This window comes from Caretta caretta, chromosome 4 (genome assembly GCF_965140235.1).
Source record: "Caretta caretta isolate rCarCar2 chromosome 4, rCarCar1.hap1, whole genome shotgun sequence".
Taxonomy (NCBI): domain Eukaryota; kingdom Metazoa; phylum Chordata; order Testudines; family Cheloniidae; genus Caretta; species Caretta caretta.
This window is the reverse complement of record NC_134209.1, coordinates 105,773,297-105,792,609: the sequence shown is the minus strand read 5'-3', so window position 1 is coordinate 105,792,609 and position 19,313 is coordinate 105,773,297.

Below are 19,313 nucleotides of genomic sequence, written 5' to 3'. Positions count from 1 at the left end.
TTGGCAAACTGACCCTTCCGGGGGAAAATTGACAAGAAGTTTGCTATAAGCAACTGAGAATCTCTGCCCCATAAATTTCCTTAAACTCAACCAATCTGGATTCAGATCTGGGTATTCTTCAGAAACTGTTTTGAGTTGAAGTGTTCGATGATCTTATGATGGATAAAGATCAATGTCCATTTTATTCATCAGCTGCCTTCAATGCCACCGAGCATGAGGCTTTTTATAGATGAAGTCCCTCTTTGAAATGTATTTTTTCGGAGATATCCCTCAGGGTGCTGTGGGGCTGAGTCACCCATCTGTCATGAGGACCTCCACTTATAAAATGCCCCTGGGCTCTGTCTTGACATTCCTCCTGTTCAAAGAGTGCATGAGGGCTAGTGAAGAGACATGGATCACAGTGTCTTCTGTATGATAATAAACTACAGTTCTCTCTCTTCTTGTCTGACACAGCTGGTGCTGTGGAATGACTTATTTGGTGTCACTAGGGTTGGGGATTGGATTATACCAAACCCAGCCAAGATTAAGGTAATGTTAATGAGTTCCACCCAGATTAGAGAGGCTATATCAGTACTCCATTTGAAGGAGACTGCCTCCTGTTTTGCACATATTATTAAAAATGTGGGGCTCATGTTAGGTTCTCATTTGCTTCTGGATTACTCAGGCAGCAACTTGGGCCAAAAGTGCTTGTTTCCATCTGTCCATTCTGAAAAGAAGATGCTTTAGGATGGAGGCCTTGCTACAGTTATCCATGCCTTTGTCACCTCAAGGCTAGACTACTGTAATGAACTCTACATCATGGAACTTTGGGACCAACAAGAAACTTAAGTTAGTGCAGAATGTCTCTGCTTGATTTGTAAACAGTGCTTCATGCAGACAGCACATCACATCAGTGTACCATAGTCTCTACTGGCTTTTGTTTAGTTTCTGACTGGAATTTAAGGTGTTGGTTTTGACATACACTTATAAATCCTAAATGGTTTAGCTCAGACCTGGTTAACGTAGGCACGGTTTTTCCCTCTGAGTGATACCACCAAAGATATAATGACCTATTGGTGTGTGGTTTAAAAGGGAGCAAATGATGTTGGGGCATATCCCAGGAGGGCTCCTTGATTCTGGAACTCTGTCCCCCCTTGGTTTAATAGAGCCTAGATTTACTGGGCTTTGAGTTGTACTGGAAGACTCATGTACTTGCTCAGGATTTTGCTGAGAGGATAGGTTGAAGAACCTGGGGTAACTCAATGTAGAGAGGTATATCTGGGAGGTGAAGAATGTTATTTCTATTCTAGACATTTCTATGGATATTCATTGTATTTTCAGAATTTTATTTTCAATATTTACAGAGGCGTCTCTAGCTATTTAATACTTTAAAGCAATTTAAATAAACAAAATGTATTATGAAGACTATCTATGTTGATGATCTATCTCATGCCATATACTGTTTTAAAATATACAGTCTAGCAGTCTGATGCTGTAATGTTTTAAAAATAATAATTCTTTTAATGCAGGAAGAAAAGAAGATGTTCCTGACATGATGTATATTGCAGATGATACTTATTATGAATAAAGTCCATAAATAAATTATTTAAATTGGATGCATGAATAATTCAAGGTAGGTTAGTATAAATTATGCATTTCTACAATAGATATTTTAAAAATCTCAGTAGCCAGCTTATAGTTCTTTGCAGGCACATTATCATCCAAATTGGCAGCTCAGTTTAAAAAAAAAGAGCTTTAACCCAATAACAGTGCTGCTGATTTCAAAACAATAATTCTTTAAGACATTTTAAAAATTACCAATAGAATATACACTGAATTTCATACACAATAGAGGAGGCAATTGTGCTTTATAGTATGACACACCCTAACTTTTGCATTAAAAAGTATCACATTCCAGTAGGATGAAGAATGGGACAATGGGCTACAGTTTTTCTGAAACAAAAAAATACAAGAACAAGCATCTGCCAATGTTGTGCCACGAGGAGCTGACTGTTCAAAGTTGCAAGGATAAAAGAAAACCAATACTGGAAATGGAAAAGGAGGAGAGCAACCAATGAAGAATACTCAAAATAAGCTACAGCTTGCAAATATAAAATAAAGTGTTGTGGTTTGTTTTTGTTTTTTTAAAAGCAAACTAATCAATGTAAGCTAGAGGAATTAAAGGGAGTAAGAAGGGTATTTGTTTCTTTCCAAATATCGGGGGGAAAGTTGAAGGGGATGGAATTAATGATAACTCTTAATCCTGTTTAGGATAGATCTAAAGCCTGCTAAACTCAATGGAAGTCTTTGGATTAGACCTTTAAATCAAAATATAGCATGCTAAAAATTAGTATGGAAAGAAGATGCTGCTTAAAAGAAAGGCAGAAAGTGAATTTAATCTTCACAGCACCTTTAAAAAGTAGATAAGTGAGTATTATTGATTTAATTGTAGTTGTGGGTTCTCAAGTCCATTGTGGGCCCTTTGAACCATAGAGGAAAAACAGAAAATCTCACAAGAGACCACACAGAAAATTAGTGCCAGATCTAGGTCTGGAATTTAGGAGTGCCCGCTTCCAAGTTCTGAACTCAATCTGTTAGCCCACACTGTCAAAATATGAGCATTCCATGCTCATATTGAAAGGGAATTAGTATTTACTATGTTAAAATGATCAGCTTCATACAGTAGAAATGGGGAGATAAAACAGAAGGAAAAACTTGTTCCTGGTAGAAACTCTGGAAATTCTTTGCTATGTTTAACTTGAGTTACAAATTCACTTGTAACAATTAAACTGTAAGAATAGCTGTTTTTAGAACTACTCGAATGCAAGTTTTTTCCACAAATTTAACCTGTGCCACGTCATGATGAATATGAGAAAAAATGAATCTCACACTAAAATGCAGTGAAGAGCAAATACAATGAAGAACATGAAATACACGTTATATAAATAAAGCTTAGTGATGTAGCGACTACCTACCCTTATCTGAATCAACTTTTTGGGAGATCTATCTCATAAGCAATTGAGGACCATTTACAACACTTAGAGGGAGCTGGTACTGGAATAACCAATAACCAGACTAAAACAATAAAAAACAATCTGTCCAATATGTACCTCTTCAATATAAAGGCTGTCTGCATGTGGCATTACTACAATTATGGCAAGTAAGAGAAAACAAGAACAAATACACACACCCAAACAGAGCTGGGTGGGAATGCTATACATTTGCACCAAAAAAATTTAAATGAAATAGAAACATTTTTATTTTGTTGAAAATTCACAGAATTTTTCAGTTTTTCAATGAAACCACCATCATTTTTTTTGTTTTTCTCCTCTTTTCTCTCCATTTCCTCCCCTTTTTTCCATTAGAAAAGGGAACTAAAGAAAGTAAGGAAGGGAATAAGGGTAAGAAAGAGAACATCAATTACTTTTCTGTTTTTCTCTGGAAAAAACCAAAACCAAAAACAGGAACATTTTGACCAAAACAAAAAAAAATATTGTAGTCCAAAAGCCATTTTCTTCATGAAAAAAAAATGTTGACAAGTTCTACATAGAAACAGAAGATTAGGACTGAGGACAATTGGTAACAACGTTCATGAAAATACAAAAAATTGATCATGGGGCACACATCTACCCAATTTAAATGGATGAATCCAGGTTAATAATAAACTTTACTTTTATACACTGTAGTGCCATCCATCTGAGAATCTTAAAGTCATTTACAAATACAATGAATTTAGCCTGACCCCAACACTTTGGGATAAGTATTGTTGTCTCTAATGCCCTTTGGTACTGAGAAGTTAAATGACTTGGCCAAAGTCACACAAAGTCTGTGACAGAGCTGAGGATAAAACACAGAGCTCATGACTCCTTTTGCTGCGTGACCCACAGGATTTTGTTTCAATTCACTGTTCCAGAGGAAGTAGATAAACACCTTATCAATACAGCATCTGAGGAAACAGTAAGACTAGCTTATAAGAAAAGCAAAAAATACAAATATACGAATAAAATGTCAACCAAAAGGGGGAGGGGGATACTGAATCATTTTTGAAAAATGTCTAAGAGATGGGCCCAAAATAAAAACCACGTGTCTCCTTATTTCGGAACACTGGAAGTCTGAAAAGAAACGGGACTTGGTTACAAAATAACTCTTGATTTTGGCTTTGATTTAGCAGAGCAAAACCTAATATCCCCATATTTTTCTCTCTCAGTCTTAAAGAATGGTAGTTTGAACTCTTGCTATATGCTAGGGGTTAGGATGAAATAGGAACAGTATTGGTTTTGCAAAACTGAAACATCCTATAGTCTTGCCCACTTATAAATTACACTAACCTTTTTAACAGTTAAATGCTAGAGCTTACAACAGCATTACCATAGTGTTCCAGGCCCTTACTACAGAATATTATAGTATGTTTTTAAAAGGTCACTTCTTGAATTAACTTATTCTCAGGAGTATTGTAAGTATATTATGTCACTATCTGGAAACCTGCATTCCTAACCATCATCCCATCATAATGGATGGAAGACAATTGATTATTATTAAGTTCATAAGGATACATTGCACTGTGAGATTGCTGGAGGAAGTCTGGTAGTCCAAACATCTATTTTCAAACATGTTTGCATAGACATTTACAAAACTGTTGCTGTCTGAATTTGCTATTTGCTGCCACTAGCTTTACTTTAAAAAAAAAAGGCAATTTTTCAGACAATGAAACATAAATTCAGGTAAATTAATATCCTTCTGGGAGAAAACAGATAATTTCTTGTGGTTTGGATTTTGAGAGAATTAGGTAATTTGAATTAGCTACAGACAAAAAGAAAAGGAGTACTTGTGGCACCTTAGAGACTAACCAATTTATTTGAGCATAAGCTTTCGTGAGCTACAGCTCACTTCATCGGATGCATACTGTGGAAAGTGTAGAAGATCTTTTTATACACACAAAGCATGAAAAAATACCTCTCCCCACCCCACTCTCCTGCTGGTAATAGCTTATCTAAAGTGATCACTCTCCTTACAATGTGTACGATAATCAAGGTGGGCCATTTCCAGCACAAATCCAGGGTTTAACAAGAACGTCTGAGGAAGGAGGGTGGGGTTGGAAAACAAGGGGAAATAGGGGGAGGTATTTTTTCATGCTTTGTGTGTATAAAAAGATCTTCTACACTTTCCACAGTATGCATCCGATGAAGTGAGCTGTAGCTCACGAAAGCTTATGCTCAAATAAATTGGTTAGTCTCTAAGGTGCCACAAGTACTCCTTTTCTTTTTGCGAATACAGACTAACACGGTTGTTACTCTGAAACCTAGCTACAGACAGTTTGTTTCTGCAAACAGAGGGACCTAAAACTGTTTCCTTTCTAATTATTTTATCTGCTTGTCTCATTTTCTTTTCATATTCAGTTTGCAATGAAATGTTACTGTGGAAGAATAAAAAGAAACATAGTTTCCTATAGATTTCTGTGACTATGAAGCTTGGATGGAATAGAAAAAATGAAACTCCTTTATTACAGCAGATGCTGGCTATGCTATACATAGGGTTTCAGAACATTTTTATAATAAACCCGGTTGTCAGATATTCATTACTTTTTGAAACAGCAATCTTTTGGGCTATAATTTTCCATTCCTTGTCTCTGACACAGGATTTGTTGGTTTTTGTTGTTAAGCAAATTTTCTGATTTAAAGCAAAAGTGAAAATAATACATGTTTCAGTTATAAATAAAAAAGTAAAGTAAAGTAAAATATTGTTTAGGCGTCGAAGGTCCAGGATTGGTTTCCACTCTCCAGCTTTCTTTTGGACCAGAAAAAAATGGGAGTAAAATCCTTTTCCTCTGCGCTGTGATGGGACCAGTTCTATGACTCCCAGTTGCAGAAGATGATTTATTTCTTTGTAGAATGATTTATGATTTATTTATTTGTAGAATGGGTTCGTAAGAAGGGTTCCCTGAAGAGGGACGGGGAATGAGGGTGGTGGGGCTGGATAGATAGGAAAGGGATGTTGGCTCCTTCCCTGTTTATCTCTAGAATCCACTTGTCTGACGTAATTAGCTGCCATGAAGGAAAGAAGGGGGCTAAACAGTCACCCAACTGGTGGGATGTCAGAGATGGTTGATGTGACTGGAACAGGGGAAGTCTTCTTGGGTCCTTGACCGCACGTTAAGAATTGTTAAGGAAACCCCTTGAGGAGTCATATGTCTGTGTTTGGCAGGGGGCTTCTGTTGATGGCACTGAATATCATAGTGCTGCTGGGGAGAGTATTGTGATGGTCAGAATTATGGGAGAAGTTGGTATTTCCCCAGGTGTTTCTTTGGCGCTGGTGTGTAAATGCTGAGAGAGCAGAGAGTTGCTTGGAAATTCTTAAGGGAGTGTAGAGATTCCTCCATACACGCCATGAATAATTTGGGGCCCTCAAACGGTAGATATTCAACAGTGGTTTGTACCTCCTTAGGATAGCTGGAGAGGTGCAGCCACGACACCCATCTCATGACTACGGCAGTCACAAAGAAACAGTCAGAAGGTATCTGCAGAGTCCAAAGAGGCTTGCAAAGCTGTATGAGCCAAGAGGTGTCCTTTGGATATGAGTGCCTGGAGTTGTTCTTTTTTTATCATCAGGGAGGTCTTGGCAGAATTCCTGTATTTTAGAATAGTTGAGGTAATTGTACTCAGCCATGAGATCCTTGTAATTAGATATTTGAAATTGGTATGTAGCAGATGAATAAGCTTGGCATCAAAATAGATCCAATCGTTTCCAGTCTCTGTCACTGGGGTGGATCGAGGTTGGTATTGGCATCCCTTTTCATACATGGCATTGACAACTAAGGGGTGAGAAAACAGAAATTCCATGTCCTTTGCAGGAACATAATATTTTTGTCTGTCTGCTTGCAGGTTGGTGGGATGGATGCTGGGGTCTGCCAGAGCACCTTAGCAGGATCAAGAAGGGCCACATTGACAGGAAGGGCTATTTTGGAGGATGAGGCTGTGTACAGGATGTCAAGCAATTTATGTTGTTGATCTGTCACTTCCTGCAAAGGGATCTTGAGGGAATCTGCAATTCTGTGAAACAAGTCCTGGAAGTGTTTGAAGTCATAGGCTGCAGTGGGGGGTGGAAGCATGATAGCCTTATCAGGGGAAGAAGAGAAGTGGAGTAATGGTGGAACTTCATCTTCCTGTTCTTCCTCCTCATCCTCTATGGGGGAGAGGCTTGGGCTCTGGTGGTTGAGAGACTGATGGAGATGGTGAGCATGTAGGTCTCTGGCTTTGTTCTATGGGAGGCTTCCCAAATTGTGCTCTGTATATGGCCCAATGATCCCAGTATGGCCAATGTGGAGGTAATGGCATATGGGGCTGTACCCATGGTGGTCCATACCATGGCCCTGGTCTGATTGTAGATTGTGGATAGTGAGGATGTGTAGAGGATGCCCTTTGAGTCTGTCCTGAGTATGCGGGTGGGAGAGAGTATGCTTCCACCTCTTTGTCACTGGGGAATGGTGGTGCCATCCTCGGAGGAGAAAGGGAAGTATGATGTGATTCCAGGGAGGACGGAAGTCAAGGGAAGTTGTAGCTGAGTAGTGGTGACTCAGGAATATTGGATACAAGCAAGTCTTTAGGGTATCTAAACTCTTGGGGAGGAGGGAGGAGCATCATTGGCACCAGCTCATGAAGTCAGGGAGAGGTGCAGTCTGTTGAGCAGTGTGGAGGACTTGCTCGGTGCTGAGGACTTGCTCGGTGCCAAAATGAACATCGGCGTCAGTAGAGCTGTTAGTGCCAATGTTTTTTTTCGGTGCCATAGTGCCCAGAGTTAGTCTGGTAGGGGAGTAGGCACCAGTCTAGAAGATCTCATGTCTCGGTCTCCAGTGTCGAGAGACAGAACCAATGATTGTAGTTCTGCCCAGCTAGGGTCTTTAAACCTTTGCTTAGCTCCATTACCGGACCAACCCTAGAGGAGTGTGAAAGCCACTCAGGGGAAGTACACGGGCCAGAGTCTAATACTGGACACAGTGATTTCTCCATGAGGAGAAGTCGTAAACGAATGTTCCGGTTTTCTCTGGCCCTGGCAGTTAGGTTGTGGCAATGAGTACACTTTTACAGGACATGCCCCTCTCCAAGGTAGTGAATGCACTGCTGGTGACTGGCCGTTACCGGGAAGGCGTCCTGGCAGGAAACGCATCTCAAACCCAGGAGAGCTGGGCATAAGGGTGAGGGAAAAAAGCTTCCTGGTTGGGAAGGGCGGGAAGCAGGAAAAAATGAAACCTAATCTACAAACTAGTGGGAAGGAAAGAAGATGAAAAAGTGATTTTTTTTTTTAAGGGAGAGGTTGAGAAAGTTTTAGTGTCGTTAGTGCCTTACCTGTTAGAATGAAGTAACTACTGTCTAACAGGTCAAAAATAAGAAGCAAGCTCTGCTGTGGATTCTGTCCCAGACCAAAGGCGGTAGAGAAGAAAGTGGGAGGTGGGTGAACTGCACACTGCTATCTATACATCCCACTCATGGCATGAGATGGGGGAGGTGCGCATGGGTGGTCTGATGGACACTGCTGATGAAGATTTCCAATCCCAGGCAGAAGGGGCACTACCAGTCCTCCAGTGGAGCACCCATAGGGACATCTCTTGAAGAAAAACTCAAGAATGTAAAAAAATATAAGTTACTTTTAATTTCTATTAGATTAGAAAAAGATAGAGATAGGGTCACAGTATAGGATTTTTCCCTGTTACAGGTTTCAGTGCTTTTCTCTGCCTAAGTATTTTCATATAACTTATACATGTGCTGAGGGCAAGAGATATTATTTCATAGGCAGAACTTTATAGGTCAGATGCTCCACTGAAACCCTAAACCTGAAGATACCTAGAAGAAATAAAAGTTGATTTATTAAATAAAAGCAACCTTATTGCTATATGTGAGGCGGTGCATCAGTGCAGCTCTGGACAAGTATGGAGCAGCCCCTGGGCTCACATAGCTTAGCAGGGCTGTCAGTCAATTCCTGGTGCCCAGGAGTCTGAAAACCCTTTCTTCACTCCAAGTCCATCAGGGGTTTAGCAGGGGAACCCAGGACCACTCACGCTACTGGGTTCCAGGTCAGGGCCATCAAGCAAGATAAGCAGGATCAGGGTTCTTTGACTCTGACAGTACCATGAGCTCCTTCCTACCTTCCCCTGCATCTCTGCAGGCTCCTCAGACTATCGGTTAGTTCATCCCCTTCTGGGCTGTTGTCTGTGGGCAGCTCTTTCATAGCTTGCTGGCAGGATCTCCTTTCTCCAGCCTGCTCAGTCCTCTGGTAGCAGCCCCACACTTCTGCTTCCAGCCCTTTTATCCTCCCAGCTGCTATGAGACTGCCAAGCAGCAGTGCCTGTATTAACCCTTAGTTTTCTGGGCTAGCATGACCTATATACACTATACAATAATCATTAAGAATGTTTCTCTATTTTAAAATATATATTTATAAAATATGCTGAAACATAATTTTATAGGAGACCCGATCCCCTCTGAATGCAAGGAAGTATTTATATTAGAAGCATGGGCATACTAAATGCTACATTTTCAACTAGTCATCTCCAGAGACTCTATCTGTGTGCACCCAAAATTATATAAGCACATACATGGCCCACAGTTTCAGAACCTGTGTGCACACTTTAAAGATTCTGACAAATATGCCTGTGCCAAAGCGTTAGTATCTGTGTTCCCAGAATGCACAAGGACCCATGTGTCGGACATATGTTGTGTTACTTTTAATTCAACATGATCTTGTAACAGGATAATCTTGTGGTTAAAAAGTGAGAGTCAAGAGACGTGCAGTGGAGTCGAAACAATTTTTATAGTGCAGGTGCTGAAAGCCATTGAACAAAACTGTAAACCTGTATATGATGGAAACCGCTTCAAGACAGGGGATGCTACCATACCCCCCCAGCACCCTTAGTTCCAGCTGGATATCTGGATTCTATTTCCAGCTCCACAACAAGCTCATTGTTCGACTTTGTGTAAGTTACCTCAGTTTCCCCATAGGTAAAATGGGAATACTACTTATTTATCTCTCAGACATATTTAGAGCATAAATTAATTAGTGTTGGTGAAGTATTCAGATATTACGATGAAAAATGCCATAGAAATACTACCAAATACATAACATATCTGCAGCTATCTAGGACTTCTTAGTGGCTGTTATGCTGCTTACCATGGTTATTTGGCATGTCTAGGCAACATCTGAGATATAATTCTGATCCTCCTAGTCCAGAAATGTAAGTACCTAGTATTGCCTTGGTTCTCCATTAGTTATTAGTGTTATACTACCTTTATCCTCCAACCACTAGAAGCCACCAGTGCACGCACACACACACCAGTTCATTGCAATATTTAAATGATGCTGTAAAGTCAAGATATGTAAATTAGAAGTGACCAAAAATAGGGTATTTAGGTCAGTTTAGTCATAATTCTGGTCTTAAATACATTTGTGTCACTACTACTAGCATCTATAAGAGTCATATGTGCATCTCAAAGAGCACAATTGGGACAAAAGTATTAATAAGAAATTGTCTACAAATTACATAGCTCCATCCTGAAAAATCTGCAATGTTCCAAACTGGTATATTGTGCACACAAGAAGACACACACATCAGCTAATAATATCTGAAGAAAGTAACATGCATAAAAAGTAGAAATATTTTTGAAGCATAAATTGCTGTAATTGAGGAGAGGGGGGAAAAGAGGGGGAAAAAGATGCCGTAACAACTGCGAGCATTTCATATAATTTGATGAAGCTTTCCACTTTTCATAGTACATCTTGGAAAACCATAAACTTACTAAAAACCTATTCATTTACCTGTGTACACCATGAAACACTTCAAGGATTACAACCGTTTGGAAAGCCTAATTTGATCATCCTTATACTACACAATCAAAAGGAGACCCTGCAAGGAAAATGAAATCATTATGGCCATTATACTCAATTGTATGGAGCCTATTGTAATGCTGCATGGAAATGCTGACTGGTTTGTGCTGACTCACTGTAGCAATAGTAGTTCATTAACCCCATGATGAAATAGAAGGACCATGGGCATAGTTGAGGGAACTAGCACCTTGGACAGAGATACTGAAGGGAATGTTAGGTATTTCCTATATTGATGGAGAAAACTTATACTGAGCTTTATGTTGTGTTATAGTCATTCAACTGCAAGTAAAGGAAGAAAAAAAAGAGTTAGGACACTGCTCCAGAATATACCTGTTCTGTGTGAGGGCACAGTAAGGACTTAACATGTTTAAACATAGAAAAGTTGGTTGATTTGGTTACTGGGGGCTCTGGGTATTCAAAGACACAGGACTGGAGTCTGAGACCATCACAGCAATGTTCACTCTACTGGCCATTTGGCATCTTTTGCTAAGAGAAGAAATACTCAAATACAGCTGGATGAACATTTGATTTCACTATTTGGCTTAATTAAAATTTTAATTTTATTATTCAGAATTATGTGAATTTAATAATTTACCTTTAAAATGGGAAAACTAAACATCAATGTATGTCTGAAAGCATTGTTTTTTTTATGGAAAACAGTGTTTTAAAACCCCAGCATCATTTCAGATTTTGTTGTTGTTTTCTTTGTAATTTTTTTCCATAATGTAATTTTCCTTTCCCTTGACCCTTACACTTTCTAGGCTTGAGTGCTTTCTCCCAGAAATAAATTGGGCTTAATCTAGGCATGAAGAGTCTTAATTTATACCGGAAGAGCTTTTAATTACATAATTTGCTATGATTGTGGAACATTGATTTGTTTCTGGCAAAAAGAAAATAATTTAAAAAAATAGAAGTAAAATGACTCACTTAAAAGTGCACCTTGCAATTAGATCTGAATGGGTCCTGTTCTCTGGTGATTTCTTTTCCAGTGCAAGAGCTGACAGTCTGGATTGGTATATTGTTGAAATGTAGGTACACTTTGCTATTGGTTGGACCGCCATTATTATAATTATTTATTTGTTTCCAGTAGCACGCACATGACACTGTACAAATATAAAGGAAGTCAACCAGAAATTTGGTTCAGATTAAATGACCCCAAATATGCAGCGCGTTCCAAACCCAGTTTCTTTACAAAGAAATCTGCTTTCTAATATGTTTAATCATAACCTGTTCTTCCTGAGGGGAACATATTAGCTTTAAATACATCCTGAAACTGGGACAAAAGGAGGGAGTAGAATACTGAGGTCCTTTGAGGTTAACAAGAAAAAAATGGACTCCCAGTTGAATATCTTTTAGTAGAAATTGTACTTGTACTAACCCTAAAATTCTAGAATTTGTATAAACTCAAAGTGAAGTCCCTGGAAAAACAGACATCAACTTCAATGGGGCCAGGATCTCACCCTCCATCACTGGTGGTGTTAGTAGTAATGATGGGGGCAAGGGGAGGCAGAAGAAGATAGCCAGAGAGAAGCAGCAGCCATCTGGCCAACAAAGCTGAAAGTGTGGTGAGTGAGGGGAGATGGGAAGGAAAAGGCAAAGGGGCCATCTGTGAAGGAAACTACTCCAGAGTCAGCTCTTAAAATCAAATTATTTAGAGCAGACCTGGATCACAGCAAACTCTTTAATTTCAGAGAATTCACTGCACCATTGTAATAGTGCATCAAAATAAAGCAGTTATGCTGTGGGTTGGCTCCTTAGGGATACTGTGTGATATTGAGGCAGCTGAGAATGACTTTATCACAGGTAGATGCTGGTGAAAGGACATTTTAAATGAGCAATTTCAGCTCTGGAACTCAATTCCCTACTTCTAGTCATAATGTCTTAAAATGCCTGTGTAGTGGAGGAAGAGGATGTTTGTTTTACAGGATTTCACTGTTACTCAGTGGGGCTCAGCTTTCAGAATAGGAAATACCTGCAGGAGAAGAGGAATGTTGAGGTTACAAGATTGCAGACCAGCAGAACAAGAGTCATTCTGAGGTTATGCTGCAAGGCTGATCCTCTCAAGCACTGTGGCTCGATTTTGTTGTGTTTAAGGTGGTGGGAATGATTAGCCCTGATAGGAGGCGTTCATGACCCTTTTGTGTTCATTTCACACAAAATATTCTAGCAAATGATATAACTGGCAGGGTTGATTGTGGAAAACAAGAGGAAGCTTTAGCTAATGTTAATGGGAAGGAACTGAATTTGTAAATACAAATATTCACACTGGAAATCTAACGGTACACTCATCAAATCACAAAGCAGCAGCAATACCATGTGACCCACTTACTGAATACACCCAAAGATACCGTGCAACTCAGCTTGACTTTCGAATTCTGAATATTGACTATCCCTAATGTGCTACCTGCTAACAGTCATTTTAAAAAACTCAACACTTGAGAAAATTGAAAGCTGCTAAATTACAATTTACAAAGTAAGCTAAATTTATTTAAAAAATGGATTCTCCATGAATTCCTCAAGTCTATTAGAAAGATTATCTCATGCTATTTTTATATCTGTTTTTACATTGTGCATATGTGAATACTATAAGAGAGGTGAATGTTACCATTTTGTTAAAAAAAAGTACTCCTGCTACTTGGTGTAGATTCACTAGGGTGTCATACTAACCTGCAAAATAACTTTTGGGGACTCTGACATTTAATGAAATTCTAAGGGGAAATAATGGGCAAAGCAATACTGCCGATTCACAATATCATAATAAATAGTGTATCAAGGTCCTGATTCAGGAAAGTATGCCTACTCAGGACAATACTTAGACGCATGCTTACGTGTTTTCCTGTACTGGTGCCTTAGTGCCATAGATCATGTGTAATTAAGGGCATCTTGAATATGTGAGAGAAATAAAAGTTAGTAAATTCACCTTCTGTGTGTCTGCATTTTTGTGCGTGCCTATGACTTTCATAAGGCCATCAGATAGGGAAAATCTAAAATCACAAATAGAAAATTAATAATTTATTCAAAAACTCTTGCTGTTTCTTTTTGGGACTGGCTTTTATTGAGCAGAATATGACTGTGCTATTCTCAGAGAAACATTCTACTACTGTGTGGTGTGTCCAGAGATAAGACTCTGTAGAGAATTTGCATTTATCTACATTTCCATTAGTAAGTGTACATGATAGCAAAGCTCTCTATGCAAGATAAGGCTTCGTTTTTTCAAAGAAAAGGGCTGCTATTTTCAACTATAGCTAACCATGCTATTTTGTATATGACTTTACCACCTTGATTCATGTGCTGTAAATGCTTTTAAATGCTATTATATTGCATTGTTCTTACTGACTTAGGCCAAAATGCTGCTGGCATCCTCATCAGTGTAGAAGGATGACAAACAGTAGAAAATGTACCACTGCTGACTGTTATGTGTCATAGCATATAAACAGAGAAGTTACATAAAAACAAATTCTCTTGCTGGAAGGTTGCAATGTAACACTACTTTTTTTCCCCCTTATAATTCAGACTAACATACATAAACCCCAAAACAGAGAGAGATAAAACAGGCTGCTCCCTAAAACTGGGCAGTCAGGAAATGGAGCAATTATTTGAAAGAACACAGGCTCCATGTGGCTAAGGTTAGGGAAATGAAAGATAAACGTTCTGTGATGCTTCTCCGGGCACTCAGGACTCTGAGCCACCTTACCCCCTGCCTCTAGCCTAAGGGAGTCTTGCCTGTGGTGGCTGGGTGTCAGCTCCTGGACCCACCAGCCTTTCAGCTACTCAAACAGTCTCTTCTGAGTTATGCCAGCCATCTTTGCCTTGCAGGTTAACAATAGGTGCATACCAGATCTCAAGTCCCTTTGACTCATTCCCCTTTCTATCTAGCCCCTAACATTGGCTATTCACAGAAATCCCAGATCCTGTGATCCCCAGGGGGCAGTGTGTCCCAATTTCCTAGTTTTACCTTAAACCACTGATCCTTTAAGCCACACAGCACTTGTGAACACTTAAAATAAACAGAAGTAGATTTATTGAAGAAAGAATACAGATTTAACAGAAATGAGAGAGAGAGGTGGAAATAAATGGTTACAATGCAAAACAAAATGATAAAATGTGAACCTGGGTCTACACTTATTAATAGCTATGTTTCCTATCAAAATAAAGTGACAGGAAACATAGTTCCAAAGTTCAGTCAGTTGCAGGGTTAGCTGGCTTCACAAAAATCCAGGATCCAATTTTTCATGAGAGCACCTTGCTCCTCCAGATGTCTCCTCAGTGAAAGGATTCATAGGATCTCTCCCTCCTCTGTGTTATACTGAAACAGTCTTTTGTTTTTTATTCATAGACAGGGCAAATCTCTATCTTGTCATGCAATTTGTTTTTATCTTCAAGTGGCTTTGATCATTTTTAGTTGCCTCTGATGGTTTTCCATCGGAAGTCTTAGTACTGAGCTAGGCTTAACAATTGTATTGCATCACCAGCGAAACAGGGTTTGGTGACAACACCCTGCTGATAAATGGCCCATCGCCGAGACTAATTTTTTCTCCATGTCCATAAAGCACATTTTCAATAAAAAACATTATTCCTTAAATATTACCTGTATGTACATCTCACAGTGATTATGAATCTTGACAAGTTACAAGCTTTACATGTATACCTTACTTGTTACTCTTTATGGATAAATATCCTGTAAGACATGTTTGGTGTAGTGAGTTTGTCAGGTCTGAGGTGAGAGTTGTTTGCCAAGAACCGGAGAACCCTTTGCAAAGGGATTCCTGTGTCATATACTCCCATCTTGAGATACAATTTTTTTTTCCTTCAGCCAATGTAAAGACTATAGTTCCAGTCCCTGATTCTATCTCCAAGGCAGCTGCACCTGGTAGAAGCAGCATCAGTAGCATGTTGATGGCACACTTACCCCATATCTGCTACAATGTCTGCTGTTGCTGAATATCCAGATTTAAAAACTTAATGTCAAGACAGTCAAACTTAAATGATTCTAAACCTGAACGTTAAATTATTCAAATATTCGAACATTAAAATATGCCAAATCCCAAGCACATAAATCCACTGTTCAGCATTCAGGATGGGATTTTCAAAGCCATCTACATGACTCAGGAGCACAAGTCCTAAAGAAAGACAATGGCACTTGTGCACCTAAATCACTTTGGCATATTTGAAAATCCCTTCCTACGTGCATAAATCTCATGTACTGATGTCCTCATGTCTAAAAGTTACTGAAGCTCTGGAGCAGAACCATCCCTTTTTACTGAGCTGGCATGACCATTTCAAAGCCTGCAGTTCAACTCCTTCAATAATCCAGTGGTTTGTGGTGTCTCCTGAGACCTGTGGATAATCATAATTATTTCCTACTGTTTTTCTTAATTTTGAACAACGAATGACTTTGTGATGGAGACTGCGTTTCATCTTGAAACAGTGTGAAAATGAAAGGTGGAGGGTGGAGGTTTAGCATGCCTAGCCTAGCATTAATCCAGAACGTGCAATATCCCTGAATTTAAAGTTGACCACATCCATATGTGAATTCCAGAGGCCTTAGGCTACAATAAGCTCTCCTGCCACAATACCTGGAAAGAAAGATGAGAATCTACAGGAGGGCAATAGGGGAGAAGGTGAATCTTTATAAATTAGATCCCTCCCCATCAAAGCTGTTATGCAATCTGATCCTGCATTTAGACGTATCTATCTTCAGGGTTGGACAGGGCTACTACAGAGCTTGCTTATGGAATAAGGAGCTGCTTTCATTTGAATGTTTTCATAGTTACATCTCACTATCATCCCCCTAGGTATTTAGCAGGTGCCTGTCGCTAACAGAATCCCCACCCCCCAGGGTTTGAATCCCAGTAACAAAATGCAGACAGACTTTTTCACTTGCGAGCACGAATCTCACTTCCACCATGTCTTGTGACTGTTTCCTACAAATAGTAGCTTAGCCTCCATTTTGTCTTATGCCACATCTACTTCCCTTTCATCCAAATCCTGAGCCTAGCAGTAATGGGCAAGCTAATGCACACTACTAGCGAGATTCAGCAAAAGATGCAGAGCTGAGTGTCATCCACATAGTGGCAACACTGCACCTTATACTGCTTCATGATCTCTCACAATACCATCTCAGTGTTCCATTTCTACTTACTGTTACTCTGCCTTGTCTGTGCCTAGGCAGAAGTAGCGAGTATGGTTGTTATACTCATCTGAGCCCAAAAATCATCTATTATTGACATTTTTAATGGCCTACCCATCCCTAGTTAATGCCAGCAATTATATAATAAGAACTATGTAATTAAAAACAAAACTGAAGCAATTACTGGTTCTCAGTATCAGAATTAATAATAGCTTTTTGTGAGTCAGGTTCTCAGTGCATTAAGCAACAGTGCTTTTTGAAGGTGTAATATATCTGACATTAAATGGAGAATTTTGCGGTGCCTGATTAGATCAATGGAGTCATCTGTTATAGGTTGTATATCGTCTTCTTTCTGACGGATTTATTGACCAACCCAGAAAACTTGGCATGAAGACTCTTAAACTTATTGATTCAACTGGAAAGTTAAATGTGGAAGTTGCAAATGTTAATTCTGATGTCTTGTACTTAGTGAAGGAAACCAGGTTTTATAAAGGCTAATGAAGAATGAGCTTTAAAAATGTCAGTGCACTGCAAACAAGAGTATTTTGCATTTTCCAAAAAGAAAATGACTCCTGTTATTATAGGTGAACCTGTGAAAAAAACGGTAAGCAATTTTGTAATTAAAGACTGTATGATAATGCGTACGAGGGAGCTGAATTAAGCATTGCTCAGGTAACCTTCCTTCTGTCATTTCCTAACTTTTGAGTGCTTGACTTTGCATATTCTCATATTCTCAGACTTCATTCTTTCAACATAGATTTTTGTGTGTAGTATATGCACATGTTTGGGTATATCTATCTGTGCCTTTTATACACCCACACCTTGCCTTTTCTATTTTTAAGTTGTTTTTTCTTCATTGTAGTTATAAGAACCCTCATTTTGTGCATGATTCTGATCTCACTCAGAGTTATGTAAAACAGGAATAATTTTACTGAAACCATTGGCGTTATACTGATGTAAAACGTTGTGACAGTTAGACCGACCAATTTATCCAAATTGTGAGCTCAACTGTTGCAAGTATGTAAAATTTCATAAGATGTCACAATAACCTATAATAACAAATGCTGATGGGAACAAACGGGAGACAGAATAACTGAATCAATATAAACCAAAAGGCCAAAGTTGATATGATTCAAAGACTGTTGAAATTATGCTGTTAAAAATGAGATGTGGAGCCAGAGGATAATGAGCCAAAATTGGCATGTCAGAAAATAGGCCTAATTGGTGGACAAAATAATGAGGGGATGGGCTATTCCACCCTTCCTGAGTCATTAAAAGAAAGATTGTGGGGGGAAGTACAAAAGAACAAACGGAAGGAACACAGAGGCTACCATCCTGGCTGCCACCCTGACCATTTCATCATCCTGATCCTTCATCATCCTGATCCTGAGAGGTGTCCTGACCAGAACAGGCCAGAGAGAGAGAGGCACCCAGATGACATCACCACCATTACCAGCTCCAGCTGAATCTCAAGCACCACCACCTGGGATGATAGTTATTACCATCTTTGATACCATCTTAGAGACTGTCAAACTGGGGTGTTTACCTTCTAAAATTTGCCTACATCTAAAAGAAAGAGGAACAAAAACTGTTTAAAGGAAAGCTTAATTTAATACTTTACATTTCACATGCTTGATCTGTTTTTCCTTCTTTTCTGCACCTTTAATAAATGGTTAAAAGGATTTTTAATGGGGGTTGTGTCATGGTGCTAAGATAGCTGAGGTCTCTGTATTCCACTTAACACTGTTTAATGTTTGACACTGACTGGGTTATGTTAACATCTTTAGCCAATATAGCCCCTCTAAAATTAAATATAATAATAATTGTAAGTGACATCAGAATCAGGCCCTAATTTTCTCCATTCCACATATTCTCCAGGAAGACCTTGGACAGTGACGTTGCAGTTCATCTGTATACAGCACTGTGATGGGGTGTTCATCCCACAGCAGCTCTGAAGGGATTAAGGTGGCGAGAGGCCAATTAGCCATAGGACGGACCTGCTGGGCAGCTAAGGGGCATTGATACTAATTGAAAATGAAGCGCACCTGGGCAGGAACAGGCAGGACTTCTACAAAGTCTAAGAGTTGAAGATAGAGGGGCCTGCAGTGAGGCGAGTCTGCAATCACACTTCCTGATACAAGGGGGAGAGTAGGAGCTTGAAAAAGGCAGAGTAGGAAGCAATCCAGAGAAGGAGCGGTGAAAGTAAGAGATAATATAGACCTGAACTTCAGGTTCAAGGCTCCCTGGACTGGAAACCAGAGTATAGGGTGGCCCGAGATTCCCCTACAAGCCACTGTGGGAACGGCACAGTCAGAGCAATTGATATGGAGCA